At 40.1% G+C, this 12,671-nt stretch overlaps 1 long non-coding RNA gene across 1 annotated transcript; it reads left to right on the top strand.

Annotated features, from left to right (window-relative positions):
* The first annotated feature begins 546 nt into the window (after positions 1-546).
* Positions 547-11,768, top strand: LOC137215961 (uncharacterized). Its single transcript, XR_010939512.1, has 3 exons — positions 547-7,994; positions 9,603-9,712; positions 10,598-11,768. It is a non-coding gene; the product is annotated as an uncharacterized lncRNA (long non-coding RNA).
* Positions 11,769-12,671: the final 903 nt, after the last annotated feature.

Below are 12,671 nucleotides of genomic sequence, written 5' to 3'. Positions count from 1 at the left end.
AAATAAATATGGGCACAAGATGAAAAACATCACTGAAAAGCAAACTTCTTAGGCTTAGGCCATTCCAGAACAAAAGGCAGAGGCATTAGCCACACGGCACAGGATTAAAAATGTCTTTCTGCAAGATATATGGCAGCTATATGAGCAGACAGAGCTCACTGTCTATACAGACCAAAGTGCCAAGAACACGGAGCTCAACGAGGAAATGGAGGTTAAGAAGCTACGCACGGGCAGATTTCTCCTCCAGAAATGGTAGGTACGGTGTACTAAACCGCTTTGCTGGAGACTGACCCCTGTTAAATTTAAATTAACAAGTCAGAGTTTCTAGTGAACACCTATCAACCAACCACTGGCATCTTGGTGAGGATAAAAATTGAGATTTCTTTTTCCATCACCTTTTTTGTGGGGAGCCAGTCTTCCAGCCTCCTCGTAATTTAACCCTGTGTAACACTCTCTGCTGAGGGTATTACTGGACTTAGTGACTCATTTCTGAGAAACACAATAAGACAGAAGACACAGCATATGACTCAGAAGTTAGACCATAAACAAAAGTGCTATGTCACTGCCTCGCTTTCTCTCTCGCTCAGATCACTGGCTCCAAGGGAAGCCGACTGCCATGTTCTGAGGGCACTCAAGCAGCCTACGGAGAGGCTCAAGTTGTAAGAAATTGGGGTGTCTGGCCAGCGGCTGGTGAGAAGTGGTAGGTTGCCTATTACCATGTGAGTGAGTCTGGAAATGAGTCTTCAGTGTTTGGAAGTGATGACTACAGCCCTGGCGACAGCTGGACTCACCCTCATGGGAGACTCTGGGCCAAAACCAACCAGAAAACTTCCCCCTGGATTCCCAAACCACGGAAACTGTGAGATAATACATGCTTGTTGTTTTAAGTTGCTAAGTTTGGGGGTGATTTGGCACACAGCAATAGATAAATTAATACTCCGCCTTACGTTTAGAAATAACTGAGTTTTAACCACAGTTTTGGCTAACGTGTAATGAGTTCAAAGGAATTTTACCTGAGAAAACTGTTCTAAGGCCTGAGGATTGTCTGTCTTTCTTAAAGTTGGTTTATACAGGGGCAGTGTGGTTATAATCTCATGTCCTGTTACTCTTCGGACACTAGAAAGACAGATGTATCTGCTACCTTGTGTTAAATTAGTAAAATGTATGAAGTCCTGAAGAAATAACCCCACTCTCACATATTCAGATACATTGAGAAAAACCTCTAATACAGATTGGGCAGAAGAAAAAATTGGGAATTACTTTAATTTCTAACTTTTAACTCGTATTGTCAAGAAAATTAAACTTTAAACATTAACTTCTGAATCAATAGGTGTGGCCTTGAGCTCCCCCTGAGAATTTGAGTGCAGACGAGGACTTCTACTGAAGTTTTCTGCCATTTTATTATTGCAGCACTTATATATTTTATTATGTCTCTTAATATTGTTATTAAATCTCATTGCAGAACCAGGGCTAGGTTACCTCAGAAAGCATGGTTGGACATAATTTGGGATGGGAAACAGAATAGCGAGTACATGTTCCACTTTTTTTTTTTTTTTTTTTTTTTTTGCGGTACGCAGGCCTCTCACTGCTGTGGCCTCTCCCGTTGCGGAGCACAGGCTCCGGACGCGCAGGCTCAGCGGCCGTGGCTCACGGGCCCAGCCGCTCCACGGCATGTGGGATCTTCCCGGACCGGGGCACGAACCCGTGTCCCCCGCATCGGCAGACGGACTCTCAACCACTGAGCCACCAGGGAAGCCCCATCAGTTTTTTTTTAAGCAACAGTTTGATTTTCCATATATTTTACTCTTCATCTTATTCCTCAATTTGTTTTGAATCTGACAAGGAAGAAGAGGGTTATATCCCCACCAGGGAAACCAACACTTCTGTCAAAATTCTAGTAAGGGAAATGATTTGGTCTTAAATGTTCAAAGGTAATGATACAAAATGTCCTTTTGATTGTATGTTTTTATCACAGTCAACCTAAATATGATTCAGGTGTCCACAGGATGCCCCTTTGGAATATATATTTTCTTTGTTTATGTAACAACCAATAACATAGGAAATGGTATAATTAATAGTCATATTTATCCTGTGCTCAAAACTGGAGTTTTGGAGCCAGGCACACATGACTTCTAATCCCAGGTCTGGCAAATCACATAACCTCATTGAGGCCATTTTTAAAATTTGTGTCTTCACTTTCATCTGTACAATAAAGAGTAGCACTTACTCTGGAGGGTTAATGCAATGATTAAATGAGATAATATATGCAAAGTCAAGCACAAACACAACACTGATATACAGTGGGCACCCCACATATGGGAGCTGTGGTTATTAGATCATAAATTCTATTTTGTTTTATTCTATAATAATTCACCAAGTACAAAATCTCAAACCACAGGATTTTTCCATCATAAGGAAATTTTCTGAAACTGTAATCTCCTTAAGATAGTCTTATCATCACAAACAATTTTTCTGTTAAGCTTGCAATTAGTAAATATGTTACTTTAAGCAAATGTTAGGTTATCATCTCTCCTTCTGAACTAAATTCATAATGTGCCATTTTAAGGTAATTCAAGCATTCTGTCAGCTTTCACCACTTAATTTGTATGACTCTAGGGGCAAACTGAGGTCAAGGAATAAAGGTCCCTATGGATATGGCTGTAAAAAATCTTTTAATACTTTTAGTATTAGATTTGCTTGTAGAATGTCCATGGTACAATTTAATAAATTCTGGTTTTGCTGCCTTAGTAAAAAGTTTCTAATATCATTCCATAAGGAATTTTTTGGATAAATTCCTTTCTTGGTTAAATGATCCCATTAGCTGCACAGTCCACCGTTGCAAGACTCTGTTGTGAAAATGAGACTTTAATAACTTTAAGTGTCTAAAATTGATCTCTTTCCCAGCATATGGATTTACTGCTGCCAAGCTATAAAAGAAGACTTACCTCATATCTTGTGCACAGGGGGAATCTTTTAGGCTCAACTTTGCAAATTGGCTCAGAAATGCTCTGAAGATATTTTCCCTGAGCGCCTGTGTGTGCACTGGCTGATTTTATAGACTTAAATTTTCCCACATTTCCTAGCTTCCAGCTTACTCTCTCTCCCCTCAGATCCCCATCTCCCTTCGTTCTGTGCCCAAAATCCTCCAGCAACTCAAGCCACCCCCCAACTTTTACCTAGTTCCCCAGGACCACACTCAACGTAGGGGAAGAATGGCTTGTAGAAACCATACAAGCAGTTACTTAATGAAACAAGATTGTATCGCTAGCAATATAAGTTCAATATAATGCCACAGAAATGATAATAGTATTCAAACACAGACTCCATTTTATTGGAGTGGCTTACCTGTGCTTATATATATATTTTTTTTAATTTCAAAAACCATTGTTACCTGGAATAAAACAATAGTTAAATGTATAGTTTTAGGAGATGAACATTCCCCTCTTAAAGAAGGAAAATCAGACAAAAGATTTCCTCATTAAACATTAAAGAGACTATATAAAAGGAAACACACATGAATACTATAGTCTTAACACGTCTTAAACTCTTTTGGTTACTATAACACAGAACAGATTTTATACTTCCCTAGCAAAATAAACAAAATCTTTTCAAACATTGAGAACAACTCATTGCCAGAGATAAGCTTATTCATTGATGGGAACTGGCTATATAATTATATCTACTTCTAAGTTCTTTTCAAAATTTTTAAAAAATATACCTGGTGATTCCAAGTACATCAGAAGGTGGTTTAGAGTGAGTCCTGGGTCCATCCTTGCCTTTCTGCTTAATAACTGTATGATCACAGACAACTTTTCAGTTTCCTCATTACTGAAAGAGAATTAAAAATAGTTTCTACCTCTAGCCTCATCAGGTTGCTGTGAAAATTAAATGAGAAAATGGGTAATGTAATTAGTACAGTACCTGGAATATAGTAAATGCTCAATAAACGTTAGCTCTTATCATCAGAGAAAGGGAATGTATACTTATTTGTAAGAATTTATCTAATTTACTCATGTATTGGCTATATTGAAACAGAATTTTTTTCTCAGTTTAATTTCCTTTGAACACAGTTGTTCTACAAGCTCAAACACGTACACGGAATTCTTCCTGACATTTCATTACTTTTACATTCCTTAGGCTAACAGCAGGCTTTTAATCTCAGACAGATTTTCACGCCTTGATCATCTTAAAATATTTGCTGAAACTAGTATTCAAAGAAAGTAATGTAGTGACACTAACATGCTTTAGATAGAGGTTTTCATTCCACACAGTATGGAGAAAAAAATTTGATTGGACCATTTTCAACCTAAGGCAAATTTGGAACTATATCCATTTATTTTGGACCTCCCTTAATAGCTTCCTTGATAACAAATTTGTGCTTAACTTTTAAAGTTAATCAGAGCAATAGCATTTTCCTAGTAGTACTTAATTTTTTTTCTACTTTTTTTTTTTTTTCTGTTCAAGATCTTGGGTCTCACGGGAAAACAAAAAACCAAACCAAACCAAAACAAACAAACAAAAATCCAAACAAACAAAAACTTCCATTTCAACCAAGTACTCTTTATTCCCTGTGGACTAGACATCTCATTTTAACTTCCATATTTTTCTTCTCTGTTATCTTCATACTAGAACCATTTAATGTCATAAAAGATGTCCTTTATATGTACTTTCCTTTCAATTGTTAAACAAACCCACCATTCTTGTCACTGTTCTCAGAAGATTCATGCACAAGTCTGTTCTTTCACTTCCGAGGAAACATGAATCATACCATGAAGTACTGTCACTGACATTTTAATCTTGACTATTGGAGAAGTTGATCTTTTCCTCTTAGATCCTCTCCTCCATGGGTTCTTCTTCAATCTTCTAGTTAATTCCCCAATTAATCTGCAGTGGAAAATCATTGCTATTGCTTTATATCTCTAGAGTACGTTATTTAAATCTCTAGTTATGCTCCTAACGCATATGACTTGGTATTATAGTTGGCTTGCTTCAAGTTCACCTGCCCATCAGATTATAGTCCCCGTGAGTGTAGGGGCATTGCTAGAATCATTACATTTCTTACAGCCCTTGCACATAATTTGAATATAATAGGCACTTACCAAATGTTAATTGAATTGAATATCATCTCTGAAATGAATATTACTGATTCAGCCACTTATATTTCTTGGTCACATACTACATGCCAACCACTCTGCCGTCTAATTGTGGCCCTATATAGCTAGTGCTCTAACAGTAGTACATTATGTTGCTCTTTCTTGAATCTCATCCTCATTTCGCCGAAAAGTATTGTTATCCTTTCTTCTCAAAAAAGGAAAAAAGTGACTCAGAGAGGCTGTGCAAGGCATAGTGGCAAAGTTGAATAATGAACGAACTTGATTTTTATACACACCTCTATTCAAGTGTTCTAGATGACAAATTTGGCAACCTGAACACTTTGTATACATTTGTACTAGTTGTAACATTTTGAAGCCAAAGGGTATCAGGTTATTGGTTACCCAATTTTACCTTTGAGTTTTTCAGGTGTAATATTATTAGAATTTATTTCTTAACGATTTTTGAATAATGTGACTAAGCAAGGAGAGTTTGAGATAAATTTCTTTCACCTTGTATATTGTTTATCCTACTTAAAATAAAAGCATATTAGAAACTTGACCAACTATTGCAAAATCTGGATGCAGGTGAGGAAACTTCCCTTCAAAATGGCAGAAACCAATGTCATAACACAATGGGTGGACATAGCTCCCATAGATAAGCCCCTACTATACAAAATGCTGTGTACTAATTTATCTACAGCCGAAATGTTGGTTTTCCCTCATGAAAATACTGCTTCCAAATTCCACTCTTTCTGAAAAACAATTAACCTGTCAAGTTTAAAGTTTTTCGTTCATAATTTGGACTGTATCCTGCCATTGATATTTATTTTAATCTCCTATTGATTTCTGTGGGAATTCTTCTTGTAGAATTAAGGCAGGATATAGCCTCAAAGGAATTTCTGCAAAGAAGGTTCCCACTTTCATCTCTTTGTGTTGGATTTTTATTAAGTTTAGGTCATGACGTTGTATATTTAAAAATAGGCCTACAGGCTAAAGCTATGATAAAGTCTTCTATTTTTGTATTCAGGCTGAAAGGTCAATGAGAAGTCTCACAGGGAAGAACAGTGTTATAAATTATTTTTAACATGTTTTGGTCCAGTTTCTAAAAAAATCAAAAGGCATTTATATTATTTTAAAATGTCTTTTTCACTTTATATATCCCCAAATGTCTATCTCCCATGAGATTTCTTTTTAAAATACCCATTCAAACCATGTTTAAAACATTTTAAAACACTAGATATAATATTAGACAGTCATTTAACATTATAGTAATGATGATATAGAATTATGGATCTTGGAAATTCTTTGGAATGAGGTTAAGTTTGAAAAAAGGCAAAGTAGAAAATTATATATATAAATATTTATAGGAATGCAAAAATGCACATAAATAAAGATGGGTAGATCACGGAAATTTTAAATTTGTGTTATAATTAGTTGATGTTATCAAATTTCCTAATGTTTTGTATTTCAGGTAGTAACGTTAAAATTCAAATGCAAACAAATAACATAACTTACCTTTTAAATTCATCAGATTCATATGAACTTAAAGTCATGACAAAAACTGAAGTGAATAAGAGCAAGGTTATTAAGAATATGCTGGTATTTCCGTTTTTAAATTAGTGGTCCTTGGATCACTTCTAGAGCACCTAGGGGCACATACTGTCATCTGGTAATCTTTTTTTTTTAATTTTCTGGTGTCATGAAAATCTCTTAGAAGTTATGGAATAACAATAAAATTTGACCAAGGCAATTTCTGATGCTGCTCTGCCCACCTGATAGATATGGTTATTGTCTGGACCAAATGAGAGAATGTTTATGTAAGTACTTTTAAAAGTACATGTGAAAGGCAGCATAATAATTTTCATCGTTACTCTGAATACCTTCCAGATTAGATCTCTAATTTGATCTTAGTTACTTAATAAAGAAATGTCATTAAATGAAAAAAAATTTGAAGTTTTATTGTAATGTGGACTCACATTGTTCTCTGTCCCTCAGGAAGACACTGATGCTAAAATGAATTATTATTTTAAAGACACTCGTCTTGGGAAACTCTCCTGCTGAGGAGGAAATGTCCTGGTTCCATTATGAAAACTGCAAATTAACCTCATCACTGTATTTAACTACAGTAGTTCCCTTATATCCGTGGGGGACACCGTCCAAGACCCCTCAGCAGATGCCTAAAACGGCAGGAGTACCAAACACTATATATGACTCTTCCTATACACACATAGCTATGATAAAGTTTACTTTATAAGTTAGGCATAGTAAGAGGTTAACAACAATAATAGTAAAATTGAACAATTATAATAATATACTGTAATAAAAAGTTGTGCATATGGTCTCTCTCTAAAAATATCTTATTGTGTGAACGGAACGCCTTTTCCATCTGAAGTATGCACTTACCACACACACACATTTGAAGTCTGAGGCTTGACAGCAAAACTAGCATGAGTTTCTCTTACCTTCTTCACAATTTCACGGATGGAGGGTTCGTTCTTATCGTAGGTCTCAGCAACCTCAGCACAGGATTTCTTTCCTTCCTTATTAAGTGGAGAACTTTCACCTTTTTACTTAAAGGAAGGACTGTCAGGCTTCTCTCAGGCATCTCCGAATTGCCAGCATCACTCCTCTTATTCTGGAGGTCACTGCTCAGGAAGATAAGGGTCCCTGGAACGCAGGTACCGCGATATTGAGATGGTGGCTCTGATGACCCAAGGGCCAATGAGTGACTAGGGGCGGGGTTCGCTGGGCAAAGGAGTGGTTCCCGCGTGGCCCCGGCAGCTGACCTCGCGAGACTTCATCCCGGTACTCAGAATGGCGCGCGACTTAAAACTTCCCGGCGCGGAAACACCGGAAAGCGAACACTGCGGAAACGGAGGGACTGCTGTACCTGAATTGGTGGTAAGAGTGTGAATGAAGTAGAGCTGAGTCGCTCACATCCTTTCTCCATACAGAATTCAGTTTGGGGGGTGTGGTCAGCCGACTGCCTTTGAGCCAAGGTAACACTCTTTCCGGAAGGCTTGTGGACGGTGGGTGCCCAGCAAGGCCGGCGCACAAAGGCCTGTCCCCTTCCGCCCAGCTCGGAGCCTCTACCGCGCAGACCTCGCTCTGGAGCGCCCCGCGGCCTGGCAGACATTGTGTGCGATCTGCCTCTTTTGCATCGAGGCCTGAGCGCTCCAATTGCGCAGTCCCGCTTCCTCCTTTTCTCCTTCACAAAAATCCTCTGCAGTCCTGTCTCCACGCCAATGTCTGCTTCCCAGAGAACGCAGCTGACTCCCAGAGTAGCTCAAGAAAGCCAGCAGCAAAGACATGGTCCCAGGACTGGCTCACTGTGCACCATTTGGGACTGAGGACACCAGCCCGAGCGCTCCGTGACCCAGGAGGAGCCCCAGCTGCTGGAAAGTTGCTGGTGGCGACTTGGGAGCCTCTTCTTGCAAAGGAAATGTCATGACTGATGGAAGCAGTGCACAGGACAGTGGATTTAGTCGTTGTCATTAAGTCATGGTACTGTCCTTCCTAATGAAAAGCTAATAGTATTGAACAAGTAATTGAAAATCAAATGTGAAGGCCAGAGGGCCTCCTTGGTAGCCTAAAAGAGGCCAGTTTCCTCTCTCGGGAGAAGAGAGCAAAGCTTAAGACAAAACTAAGGATTTAGACCGTAGTCACTGATCTTCAAAGACAGTTGAAGGTTCAGCTGAAGCAGGTCTGTTACACCAAGCTCAGGGCCCTGAGATCAGGGTATCTCGGTAGATGCCTCTTGAGATTTTGATTCCCTGGATTTTTTTTGTTATTATTATTCCTACACCTTATTTGTCACAGCACTTTTAGGTTCACAGCAAAATTGAGTAGAAAGTACAGAGAGTTTCCACATATGCTCAGCTCCCTGCTCGGGCACCCAGACTCTTTTGAATGCTCTGAGCCTGCACAGGTGAACCCCTCCTGTGAAGAACGGGCCCTGCTCCCACGGAGGGGGACAGTGCAGCGCTCTCCACCACAAGCCCACAGGGGTTCTCTGAGGATATGCCCCTACCCCTCCTGTGGCTGCCAGGCCTATACACGTGGTTAAGTCACAGCATCACCCAGACGGGGACTTATCAGACCTGCTAGAGGAATAAAGGGCCAAGGCCACAGAGGAACCGCAGGAATTAGTCAGCATGACCAGCAGACATGTAGGATGGCAGGAGACAGGGAGTCCTTGTGGGATTGCAGTGGGAGGTTTCCTGATCAAGGGGACTGGGAAATAAGATATGACCAGGGAGAGTTTATTGACCTGGAGCATTCTCTTGTAATATGGGACTTAACACCCTGCCAGGAACCACAGGGGAGGATGCAGAGATGGCCCTGAGCAGCCTGGAGAAAGCAGTGATCCATGTTGAACAGAACTGAAATTCCTGAATTGCTACGGCAGATTGTAGAGAACTGATTAAAAGGCTCAGAGAAGTGGGCCTGCTAGAGTGGTAATATTTTTGTGAGGCCAGAAAATCATTCAGGTTTTTTTTCCTTCCACAGGAAGGCTCAGGGGATACTGGGCACTCAGAGGCTCACAAATTAACCAGTTAAGAGGACATCAGCTTCACTAAGAGTCAGTGGTGACTGTCGTGTGCAGACCAGGACTGAGGGTAAGAGAAGCTTTCATAGAACCTTCCTCTCTGATAGCAACAGAGATGCTGGGCCTGAAGCAAAGAAGCTAGTTACTGGCTTTTAAACACCAGAATCTGGGGGGGGTGGGGGTGGGCAGGGTTCACAGTGATCATAATGACCATCAACGTCAGAGAACAGCCAATGCAGATGTCACCCATGGAGAGGTATAGAAACAGCACATTCCAGACCTAAGATTACTGTTCTGGCCCACGCCTGGAGGAATGAGCATTCTGCAATTAACATCTGAAGCCACAACGAAGCACCAGCTCAGGAGCAATACTCTGAGGATGGGATCCCATCTCCCAGCATACATGCTACATACCGAATTAGAAACCCCTATGTGATGCTTTGGTCCCCAGTAGGAAGAGTACGTTGGTTTGTGTGCAGGAGTAACGAGCAGCAAGTGACCCAACCTTACACCTCTGGGATCTATCGGGTTCCAGGTCCGTGTCCTCAAAGAAGGAAAATAACTATAACGGTTAACACTTAAGAAGCCCTGTTACTATGTGCCAGACACTTACAAGTGGTCTGCATGTGTTAATGCATTTAATCCCATCAAAATATTGCCAGGTATTTACTATCATTAACCTCTGGTTAATGTGAAACCAAAGAACAAAAAGGAAACTTGCCCAAGTTCACATATTTACTAAGTGTAAAACTCAGCCACCACGAATACCAAAATTTGTGATACAGTAAGTCAGACCTGATGTTGAGCCGCCAAGGTCTAACAGTCACATGAGAGCTTGCAGTCAGGGCTTCACGGCCTGCCAGGGCTCAGAGGCAAGTCAAGGTCTATTTACTTATAGAGAAGCCATGGTTTTTCTCCCAAGTCACCAGAGCCCCTGCTGTTTCTCTCACCACAGGGTCTATTCAGCATCCACAGGTTCCACTGAGCCGTAAAGACCAAATATTGCACCAGTAGGAGAGCATTCCTGTTCTCTGGGTCAAACGGGCTATTGTTCAGGGCCCCTGCATATGGGTCAGTACAACTCACAGATATTTAATGTATAACATATATTTTTTTAAACCAAAGGATTGCACATTGTTTTTTTTTTCCACTTTGGAAGAGCAGATACTTTAGACCATAGGACACTCCTAAATCTTATGGAAGTGGAAGCTCTCTGTACTTCTGTGGCATTTATTTTCCAGGCTGTGGCACTCGTGTGCATCATCTTACCAAAGTAATAGGGACCCTGCTCTGTTTTCTAGCTGCATTATGTCAGTAAGGTGATGTCCAGAGCATTGATGAGGTAACTACTCGTCCCTGCAGAATGACTTGGGACACAGAACTAGAAAGTTGATATAAACCTGTGGCAAGACAGTGAAGATGATGCCTGTCTCTGTCACATGAAAACGAATTTCTACTATTTACTGCTTTTGGAGATAGAGAAGAAAGCATTTGTCAAATCAGTGGGTGGTTAGGAAGGGCTGTATTGATCTGTTCCAATGAAGAGACCACATCCTGTACAAATTTGCAAGATCAAGTCCCCACTTGATTAAACGTTGGATAATCTATTGTCATTCTCTGTTATCAATCCGTCTTTTTCACTAGCCAAACTGGACAGCTAACTACGGAAGTGATGTAATCTTCACTCCTACATCTTTCAAGCCTTTAATGACATTGCAAATTTTTGTAATTCCAACAGGGCTGTGGTATTGCCTTTGACATATTTCTGTTGTGGGCAGGAAAAACTCCAGAAGCTTCCACTTAGCGATTCCTACCAATGATATTAATAATAACAAAATCTTGTATCGCTTTTACTACTGTCCAGACACTATTTTGAGAACTTTATTTACATCTATTAATTCATCTAACTTCCTAACAATCTAAGAAATACATGGTATTATCATCCAACTTTATAGCAGGAATTATCACAGTTCAAGGAACCAATGTGGTTTCCATCTGTTGATGGAAATATCTACAGTTGATTTCTGTTTTTTGTTATTCATGGCAGTTATGTACTATAAAGTTGCCCCAACACTGGATTCGTGAATACTGAGCCATTGCTCCTAGGGGAAATATATATATTTAAAGTTGTGTGTGTGTATTTTAAATCCTAAAAACAGTTTATCCTGGTCAGTGCTCTGTTCTTGATTTTACAAAAGTGAAAACAATCTTCAAAAGTGTTATGTGACTTGCCTGAGGCTGCTCACCAGCAGGCTGCAGAGTTGGGTTTCAAACCCCATTCAACCAGCCCCAGAACCGGAGCTTCTTGCAGAGCTCTGCCCGCTGCTGTTTCCGTCCTCTGGGCATCTCTATATGAGAATTGAAATAAGAAAATAGAGCATCTCCTTGATGGACCTCAGCAGGGAATATGTATAATTGTGTAACTAATGATGCCTGCTGTTCTTAATGTCCATGAATGATGGCACAAGCTCTGCCAGTATTGGTGCTGAGGTTACAAATAAATTTTATTGAGTAGCAATTCTCAAATAAGCATCTGTGGGTAATGAGGATCCACTGTATCTTAATTTTGCATTTGGTAGTTGGGAAAATCACCATGGTCGTGTCCTCTGGTCAAAATTCTCTTATCTCCTGACCCTAACGGGCTCTGCTCTCGCTAGACTGTACTCATATTCACTGGCCTCAAGAATCAGGTAAGAGCAATTGTTGGATGGTACCATTGTCAAATGAGTAGGTGTGAAGGATCTAATGCTCTACCTACTAGGTCTTCTGAGACAGCATTCATTGGAGAAACTTACACAGATAAAAGCAATAGTGAGTGTGTGATCTTCTGTGGCCCTTAGAATTCTGGAACAGCGCAGGTGGATGTTATGGGTCCCAACATCTGACTGATGCTGGGAGAGGTACCCCAAATTTGGGGCTTTGGGACTTTTAAGCTCTAGGATTAGAGAGGTATCAGCCTTTCCCCTGGCATGATCAGAGGCTGGTGTTCAAGCCTTATAGTTATGATAGTAAAACAAGGCAGATCCATG

This window comes from Pseudorca crassidens, chromosome 21 (assembly GCF_039906515.1).
Source record: "Pseudorca crassidens isolate mPseCra1 chromosome 21, mPseCra1.hap1, whole genome shotgun sequence".
NCBI classification, from domain to species: domain Eukaryota; kingdom Metazoa; phylum Chordata; class Mammalia; order Artiodactyla; family Delphinidae; genus Pseudorca; species Pseudorca crassidens.
Note: the sequence above shows the minus strand (reverse complement) of the source record. Positions and strands in the feature narration are given on the sequence as shown.